Raw genomic sequence first — 7,572 nt, 5'->3', positions numbered from 1 at the left:
ACTCCTGTGTCGTCATGTCTCTGCAGGCCAGCAGGAGGCAGACTGGCAGACTGGGTGGACGCTGAGCGGAGTGCAGTGGAGGGATGAAGTCAGTCCTCTGAACCTTCCTGCTGTGAAGACAAAATGGTTTTTATGAGCTTTTTCCAGAAATGATTAATCTGATCATGTTCCCACAGACAATGGAACAAGGTTCCTTTTCCTTTTGAGAACCATTCTGAAAAAAAGTGTTGTTTCGCCATATATTGTTCCACAGTGGAGATTATTTTTTTCTCTCTGTTTTTACCCTTTTTGCTCCCTTTTCATTTATGTTTTTAAGTAATATCATGTATGCTCATTTAGTCATATATTATCATCTGCTCCCACTCGTGCTGACTGTGTTTAACTGATGAGATATTTTTGTGATTGTAATCCAACTTACTAGCTTTTGCAAGAAGTTAGCTTTTTCAGCACAAAGGTGAGGCAGGAGATGCTGTCAATTTTCCCTTTCTGAATTGGCAGAGAAACGATCTCTCGAAGTTTTATGAAATCTGGAGAGAGTTTACCTCCGATGTTGATGTCAGCCAGACACAAAATTTATACTCAAAAAAGATGTTTATGAGCAGCAAAATCTAAAAACCACTTACCTAAATTCACCATATTCAAATATTACATGTCTGAAGTTTGATACATGTAAGAACCCACGCAAAATCAGTTCTTCTTGATTTCTTGATTATTTACTCCTTTACCTTTTTATCAATTTTGAATTATAACCTGTAATCTTCGAGTGAATAAAAATCCAGTGAAAATTTGAAAGAACCAGTGGAATGCTGTTTTTTCTCTGAGAGAGACCAAAAAAGCTACTTGGAATCAGGTTTCTTCTTCAGAAGTGAGAGACGTTTCTTCAACCCTGAGAGGTGAGCCTCCAGTACAGCCTGCACTACGGCACACGACTGATCCCACACACACCCCACTGAGCAAAAAGACGTTGAATCAACGTCTTTTTAAGGTCATTGTTACGTCCCAGCAACTACCCACAAGGTGCAGAATGTAACGCCAGATGACGTCTTTTTTTTACGTAATTTCAATGTTGGGTATCGACGTCACCAGGACCATCAGACAAGGGCCAAAAAAACCGAGGGGAAAATATAAAGTTGACCAAGACCTAACCGCTGGGTTTGCGGTCCGAGTTCACAGCATATTCTTTCAGTTATTTCAGCATTTCATTACAGACGGGTGACTCTCGAGATTCGAACTCACGACTTACTGTTCGGAGATCCTCAGCCTGACCTGTTGAGCTGTTAGTTTATTGGAATAGACCATTTGTAAACGGGAGGGTGACCACTATTTTGCGGAATACTACTTACCCTAAAATAAAATGGCGGTTTTAAAAATGTTTGTTATGTGTTTCTGCAAAATTCACAATTTGATAAAATTACGTAGTAAATTTAACCGCTTGGGCGGCTCTTTTATTAGACATAATTCTGTCTTTACGAGACAATGAAAACAAACGGACTCAAAGAAAAAGAAATACAAGGCGGGGTTAACATTCACACAAACACTTTTCCAATGGTAAATTTATCAACGTTGTCTGGATGTTGAAATAACGTTGTTTTTCAACTGACATATTTCAGGAAAATTTTTATAAGTCATGATTTTAAAAATACTGACGAGTATATACATCTAAAGAATGTTGATATTTCAGTGTTGAATCCACAGTGAGTTTACGACACAACTTCAACCATTTACTATCAACGTTGTTTTGAGTCCAAGGTTATTTTCCTATTACTTCATTAGAATCAATCACCAGCAGATGCTAACTGGAAATGCATAAAGACGGCACCAACCTCCTGACAAGCCAAGGTACAGCAAAATTCACAGGTACAGGAAACTACGATCACAATCAAATTATTTTTAAACAGATTTTATTGCAAAAACTTCACAGTACTCAAAATACCAGACCAGTGATGAATCTGCAGCTAACTCTTCCTCCATCCGCTGTCCCAGCATGCTATGGTGCTGACTGCCCTCAGAAGGGACTGAGACCGGCCGGTCCAAGGTGGATCCAGACTACCGTCGGTCCACAAAACAGGAATCAGGGTTCCCCTACAACCGCTGGACCAGCGATCCAGGGAAAAACACTTAATTAGCCCGACAGCAGCGTCTCCAGCTCCGTGGCTTTTGCAGTAAAGCTACGCATCTGACACACCTCCACTTCCGGGTTCACTCAGTCAAGTTAATATACACTGTGGCAGCCAATAAGTGAACACAGACACAGAACTTCCTGTCTGTCTCCCTTCAAAATAAAACAAAAATAAAATACATCAAAACCCATTTCATACATAATACGTCATCTCATCTCTTTCAGATGGTAAACACTTTTAATCAAGGAACATAAAGTTTCCCCGACTTTCGAATGTTCAACCGCATGTAGACGTCGATGTTGGGTCCTAATTTCGACGTCCAGATCTTCAACGTCATCTAGACGTCGAAATTGGGTAATAATAAGACGTCCAAATACCGCACCTATTTTGGACGTCCAAAATAGGTCTATAATTGGTTTTGGATGGACGGACGCAATATGGACATGATCTGGACGTCCATATGACGTCCAATGTTTAAGGGAACCTGGAGCAGAACCCCTCACCAGGACTCACCAAGGGGATCCAGAGCTCTGAGAGAAGCTTTATATCCAACTGGGCGAATCAGAGGAGATGAAATTCTTTAGCATTGAAGTTAGATAGGACAGGCGCTCGTGCCCTACCTGGTCGTTCAAGACTAGAATTTTACCTTTGTTGTTTAAGTAGCGTAATTTTAGATTTCTTTCTTTTTTTAAAAAAATAAAATTCAATGGAGATCTGTACGTTCTCATCACACATTTCTATTGTCATCAGTGAAATCTTGTGTTTCTTGTTTGTTCTGGTGACTTTAGACAGGCTTCACACCAATCTGTCTCATCAGTGTCTTCTTGTGGATCCATTCTCCAGGCTTTTCATTGATCTACTGTTGAGTCAGAGCTGTAATCCACTGACACATGATCATAGTTAGCAGACACATGATCTGTTTGTATTTAGAGGACATGTAGCTTTTCAATGGCAAGTATTTGAAAAGTCTTTCTTAACTGATACATATGAGATGGTAATAAATCCAAGAAAGAAACCACGGTCATCCTGTCATTATTCCTGCCTGTTTTTAACTCTCGTTTCTCCACTAACTGTCTGGACAGGTTCATGAATTACCATTATTTTCACCAGTTTCACCAGTATCTTTTTGAGTGTCTTCATGAAAACGTTGTTGTTGTTAATCCAGATCAATGTTGATCTGGATTAATTGAATCTTCTTGTGGCAGTGTAACATTATATTGACGCACATATTCGTCTGTATGTTTATTATAATGCTGTCATGGTCTTTCTGGTTAACATCACTGTCCCAGCAGTTCTTCAGAGTCTGTTCAGTGGTTTTTGATTCATGGTTACTACTTATATAAGAACATCCTGGTTCAGCTTGTCAGATATTGATCAATGGTTCCATTACTGAAACCTCTTCATGTGTCAATACAGTAGAGACGGAAGCTGATTTTGAGAGACTGTCCTCCTATCTACTATCTAATTTACCACATCTAAATTGTTTTAGTTTTTCACTTGAGCATAATCCCATGTATTATTTCAGTCAGTCTGTTGTGTTCAGCGACTCATGTTGTTGAGAAGTTTCAGTGGTATGTAGGAGAGACTGATAATGAGTCATTGTGTAGTTTGTACCCAGATGTGAAATATTAGAATGCTGCCACTGGATTCATGGTGTGTCCATGTGAGTTTGATGCCTGTATTGAAGAACACACTCACACTTTTTGAATCAGCCAAAAACGCACTGTTACAAACCTGATGCATGAGTGTGTGTGTGTGTGTGTGTGTGTGTGTGTGTGTGTGTGTGTGTGTGTGTGTGTGTGTGTGTGTGTGTGTGTGTGTGTCATTCACACCAAGTCCCTCACAGCAGCATTAGGTTGATTCTTCAGCACCATGGACAGCTCTATCAGTCCTTTTCCACCGGTTCCCTCTCAGCCTTACTCCTCTCGGAACCGACTTGATATGTGTGGAGTCGTCATCGCAACGCCACACAAAGCTTGAGTTTTACAGAAACAAACAACTCTGAATGACATGGAGGCCACAGTGAACCTTTTTTTTTAGCCCTTTAGTATCAGTCTACAGCAATCTGGAATCTGAGACCCCATCTGACCAAAGTCTTAAAATAGTCTCTGACAGAAATGAGTTCATGTTTGTTGTACACTGTATGAAGGCCTCCATAGAAGGTCTTTCAGCTCTGGCTGATATAGCTCTGTGCTGACTGTTGCTGAGCTGCCTGCTGCTCCTGTGTGGGAAACAAACAGTGAGACTGGTGTTAAAGAGGACTCCACTTCCTGTTGAATACAGTCTGCCACTTCTGCAGCATCTGACTAAAGTTCTGCAGGCAGCTTCTCCGGGCGTCCACCCAGAGCCAGTTGGTCAGGAAACCTCTGCCTGATACCATCAACTGAAAGAACTTTTCTACTGAACATAGACAATCAAATCAAAAATGGATTCATTCATACCTTTTGTGCCCTTTGAAAGCTAAGTTTGATTTCTGGAGGACTGAGGTGAAGTGTCAGAAATCAGAAGTTTGCTCATTCAACCCTGGCTCAGTGGACCAGGTTTTGGCACGTTTGTAGGCACAATGTGTAAAGACCGGGTAGGTCCCTACATGTTTCACCCAGCATTAATAATGAATAATTGTCCTGCGCTGTCATTTTCTGTGCCATACTTGGGTCATTGAGGTAGAACAATCTTATGTCACGATTTTTGTGGCTGAAAAAATAAACATCTTTGGACATTTGTATCCGGTGCGGGGATATTATATAAGGGGGTGCAGCGCACGCGCCAGGGGGCGGAGAGGAGTGACGCCACACCCCAGCCTGAAGACACCTGCCGGAAGAGCGAAGCCAGTGCGATCTGTGCCAGTTGGCATGATAACTTTGTGGATTATTCTATTATTCTTCCACGGAGCTGCCGGGCCAGGGAGGAGAAGCAGCGGGGACCATAGGACTGGCGATTATTCGGGCCGTGAGTAATGACTGGCCACCGGCCCACTCAGTCGGTCTCCTGAGGGGGACGTGCGCCTCAGACTTTGGGAAACTTTGGGGGGGAAGTTTGGACATTGAGGAACATTTGATGTTTATTTCTTGACATACCGTGCTGTGCGATGTTTTCTGTTGAGTTTATTAGGAAGAGCGCTCGAGTGGCGAGTTGCTGGTTTTCTGTTGGGGGGGGGGTTCCAGTTCGAATAAATGCTGTGTTTGCGCTCAATTTTATGTTGTGGTCCATCTGTTAATCAGCCCGGCTAATCGGTGTTCGTCTGCCCGGAAAAAAACAGGAGAATTGTTACAAATGGTCTGAAGACAACCAACAAGCACGGTGACACAGGAGACATGGTCAAGCAGTCATTTACTGTGTTTGAGAAACTTATGTTTCATGGAATAGTGAGAAAGTATCAGGATGACTGATACTCTTCATGATCATTTTACCTTTTCAAAGCAATCAGACACATTAACAACAAAAATCTCTGTGACCTGTTGAGAGTGTGACAGTACTGAGATTAACTTCCAAAGACAGCAGGACATCTTCCAGATGGGCCATGTTCTCTTTGTCAGTGATATGAGAGTATCTACATTGCCTTTCACCAGTGTTAGGCAAGTTACTTTAAAAAAGTAATTAGTTAGAATTACAAATTACTTCTCCCAAAAAGTAATTGAGTTAGTAACTCAGTTACCTCACTGAAAAAGTAATTAGTTACTCAGCAAAGTAACTGACGTTATTTTTCATGTTCTAGACGTTATTTTTCATGTTCTACACATTACCACATTCTATAACATCTATAACATCAAAGATATTTATATCAACTGAAGAATAAAAACACTTTATACAGTATTTTAGAACATTTGGTATTTATTTGAACTAAACTGCAGCCTGTTAAGAAAACACAAATGTAAACTTCTGGCCATTAAGTACTGAAATCTCTGTAACTGTACATTAAGCCTACTGTGTTCCAGTGGACCTGCAGCCAGTGTGTTCAGCTCGGCTCTGGTCGCCTGCTGGTTGCTTGTTTTAACCGAGGGGCTCGTCTCCCTCCTGCTGCGTTTGGGCTCAGGTCGGGTTAGCATGGGGTTAGCAGCAGCAGCAGCAGCAGCAACAAGTGTCATGCTAGCATGTGGCAGACGTGGATAAAGTCTTCCAGTGAGACTTCCAGTTTCAGAACGCTACCTTTCTATGTCCTGGGCTCGAGCTTCACGACATTGTCTCTGTTTTGTTGTGTTTACCGGTCAGAGCGTGCAGCGAGTGAGACACGTGAGCAGGGCATGCCCGCCCACCAGCCAATCATCCTTGCGTCTTCATCACCCCCCCCCCCCCCCCCCCCATTCCCCTCTCCCCCCTCCTCCCTGCTCTCTCCTGCAGCTGATGTGTGCGGCAGCAGCGGACACTCGCGCTTCATTCAGTCTAATTGTAGTAACGTGCCACTTCATTTTCTTAGTAACGGTAACGGCGTTGCAACGATGGGAAAAGTAACTAATTAGATTATTCGTTACTGAAAAAAATAACGCCGTTACTAACGCCGTTTATTCTAACGCCGTTATTCCCAACACTGCCTTTCACAGCAGACAGCAGAGCCCAGTGCAGTTTTCCTAGAGACAGTTGATCCTGCTTGAATTTCAACAAGAAGTTGAGCATCGCCTGATGAAATCCCAGACTGAACCAGGGACCTTTTGGTTCTTCAGTCTGATGCTTTCTCAGCTCAGTACTGCAGTCTTTTTTTCAGGAAATAAAAGATGAACATTTGACAGCACAATTCCTGCACAGATCAGAAATGGTTGAATGAAGGTCTATGTGATCATAGTGTTGAGGGAGGTCCTGTCATGTACATGACTTTACAAATTCAGCATGATCAAGGTAAACCACAGGATTTCTCCAATTGCCAGCAGCTCGTCAAGATACCAAGGCGAGTTTCACAGATACACTGCAACATCAATCCTCCATGCGGAGATTAAAGACTTCCCCATTCAGAATCCTCTATTTCACCTGGACAGGGACTTGAACCCTGGACCCTCAGATTAAAAGTCTGATGCTCTACCATCTGAGCTACCCAGGCCTGACAGCACAGTCCTTGGTGTCCATATATCACTCACTCATGAGTGAGAAAATTGAGCCTTGTCTAACTTATTTTTTTTGACCAGAAATGTTACAGGCTAAATCCAGAAGTTATTAAAATGATGTACAAAAAGCACTGTAGTGGGGAAAACAGTTTCTCAGCTTTTATCTACATTTAACCAAAAGTGTCATGTCCAGGATGATTCACATCCTTCTCAATTATCAATAGCAAAGCCTTCATTAGCTGTTACAGTGATCAAACCCTTCCTATAAATACTGGGCAGCTTTTCACATGTCTCCACTGGGATTTTTGACCATTTAGATTCTGCAATGAACTCTTTTTTTAACATTTAATCCTCATAGCATTCCCCTCTACAGAGGGGATACCTGTCTCCAGGGGACACCGCTGCTTCATTAGAGGCTT

The 7,572-nt window shown here is 42.2% G+C and overlaps 1 non-coding gene across 1 annotated transcript; it reads right to left on the bottom strand.

Annotated features, from left to right (window-relative positions):
- Positions 1 to 7,076: 7,076 nt before the first annotated feature.
- On the bottom strand, positions 7,077 to 7,149 carry trnak-uuu (transfer RNA lysine (anticodon UUU)). Its single transcript has one exon. It is a non-coding gene; the product is annotated as a tRNA-Lys (tRNA).
- Positions 7,150 to 7,572: the final 423 nt, after the last annotated feature.

The sequence above is a fragment of the Salarias fasciatus genome, unplaced genomic scaffold (genome assembly GCF_902148845.1).
Source record: "Salarias fasciatus unplaced genomic scaffold, fSalaFa1.1, whole genome shotgun sequence".
NCBI classification, from domain to species: Eukaryota; Metazoa; Chordata; class Actinopteri; order Blenniiformes; family Blenniidae; genus Salarias; species Salarias fasciatus.
The sequence above is the reverse complement of the archived record's forward strand: the minus strand, read 5'-3'. Positions and strand labels throughout refer to the sequence as shown.